This window comes from Planococcus citri, chromosome 4 (assembly GCF_950023065.1).
Source record: "Planococcus citri chromosome 4, ihPlaCitr1.1, whole genome shotgun sequence".
NCBI classification, from domain to species: Eukaryota; Metazoa; Arthropoda; class Insecta; order Hemiptera; family Pseudococcidae; genus Planococcus; species Planococcus citri.
In genome coordinates this window covers 60,042,726-60,045,207 of record NC_088680.1, presented here as the reverse complement: position 1 = coordinate 60,045,207, position 2,482 = coordinate 60,042,726, and positions in this window count along the sequence as shown.

Here is a 2,482-nt window from a genome sequence, read left to right as displayed (position 1 = left end):
CCTTAGGATGTCCCCTTTATGAAAAATGTTGTCCCGGTGGATCGGCGGGGGGGGGGGTGCAATTATTCCTATTGTCATATGCCGGACTATAACATACTTCAAAAACCACCTGTTTTAGACCATTCCGAAGTCTCAAACGAGTTTCAAACTATCGCCTAACATTTAAAGTTGCTTAATAGGGGCCAAATATCAACTTACGCGTCTGTAACTTTGGTTGGCGCTCGACGGCTCATTCAAGCAAATCGACTAATTTGTATGGTAAACTTCAGAAAGATTCAGTCCATGGTGAGCTTGCAGTTTGGGTCACGAAATGGTCGGAAAATGTGGATTTTCACATTTCGATAAGTTTTTTCCAAAATTCCGTTTGTTTTTGGAAAATTTAAGAAATTTTCATATGCGAATTACGTACATAACATTTTTCACTGCATTCGTGATGCCTCAAGTTTAGATGAAATGTACGAGTATTTCTTGCACTATTCAACATCGAGATCATCAGAATTTATTTCAACTCTGGGCTGCTATCGTTTCTTATTTCTGTTTGTTTTGTAAAAATATTTTTTGCATTTTTCCAAAGATATTTTAAACAGCTGATTTATGAAAATGAGTAGGAACAAAGCGTTCCGTTTCGTCAGAGGCATTAGACCACAATCCATACGCGAAAAAGTGCTAAAACGCGCTGCCAAAATAAAGGTACTATGTGCCCCATTCAGAAAAGTGCAATTTTGAAAATTTTCCCTAGCACAAATGGAGGGTGGACCCTCAAAAAGGTGATTTTGGGGACATGGTCGGAACCACAAAAACTCGACGGGGTTGTGTTGGGGGACTTCTCCCGATACCAAATATGTGATTTTTTTCCGTGACATCCTGCACAACTGCATATTTTATGGCACTTTGAATGCGATTTTTATGCATTTTTGGCCAATTTCGACGATAAAACGGCTCTTATGACCAGAGTATGGCCTCGAACCAACGGATTCTTGGACGTGTGTTAAACGAGGATATTTGAAGCCCAACTACGCAAGAACGGTGAAAAAATACTTGCACAACGCGATTTTATGCGCACTAATGGGTTTATCAGCTACCCCCCACCACCAGAATTCAACAATGCATTATATATCCGATAATATCGATGCGACCTATCAAAATGGTATAAAATTTCGCGCTGAACTCTAAAATCGCAGACTTTTTTCATTTCCATCTCCGCATGATGACCTTTTGCCCCCCAAACTGAATCCAACTATGATATTGAACATATTTTGCATATTTCGCGTTGATGGTGAGGATTTATGTGTACGCAATCAAAATGAATCTCATATTCGTTATTTGGGAATATTTTTGCTTCAAAATTTTTCATTCAACCTTCACCCCCACCCCTCCCATTTCAGGACTATGTTAGAACATAGATTTTGAAACATAGACATGACCCATCGAAATGGTATACAATTTTGCGCTGAGCTCGAAAATTGCAATCATTTTTCATTTGCACCTCCTCGGTGCAGTTTTGCCCCCTCCCTCCATAAAGCAAACTATGAAATTGAACACTTTGCACATTACGCGTCAATATATGAGGATTTATGTGTACCTAATTCAAGTGATTCTCACATTCGTTATCTGGGCATGTTTGTTTTTTTTTTCATGTTTCATTTTTGTTCCAATTTTCTTATTTTTTCGTATTTTCTCTCGTTTTTCTTAATTTTCTGTTTTTTTCTCGTTTCATTTCGTTTTTTCCGTTTGTATTTTTGGAATTTTTTATTTATGTTCCATTTTTTGTTTGTATTTTTAAAATCACTTTTTTCTACTTTTGTTTTTACTCATTTCACTTTCACATAATTTTTTTTTTCATTTACATTTTTTTGTATCTTTCACTGTTGTTCCATTTTTTGATTTGTAAGTATTTATTTTTTATTTTTCTATTTTTTCTGATTTTATATCATTCTTTTTCATTTATACTTTTTTCATCTTTCATTTTTGTTCCAATTTCCTTATTTGTTTGTATTTTTTTCTCGTTCTTAGTTTTCAGTTTTTTTTCTCATTTCATTTCGTTTTTTTCGCTAATTTTTTTGAAAATTAAGAACAACGAGAGAAAATACGAAAAAATAAGAAAATTGGAATAAAAATGAAACATGAAAAAAAAAACAGAAACATGCCCAGATAACGAATGTGAGAATCATTTGAATTAGGTACCTACACACATAGTACCTTCATTTTGGCAGCGCGTTTTTTTGGTTCCCGAAAAAAAATACAAAATCAACTTCTAGAGCACTTTTTCGTGTATGGATTGTGGTCTACATAAGCTGGACCGAATACCCGGATTAGTGGCATCGTCTTCATCAAACTGATAACCCGGAAATATTAGTGACTAACGTGTAAGATTTGCTTCAGCCGATTACTTAAGGTTACATACCCGTCTCTGTCCGAGCTCTGCTAGGTACCCAGATGAGTAAATATGTACATGTTCTTATCACTGTAATATCTAATCAGC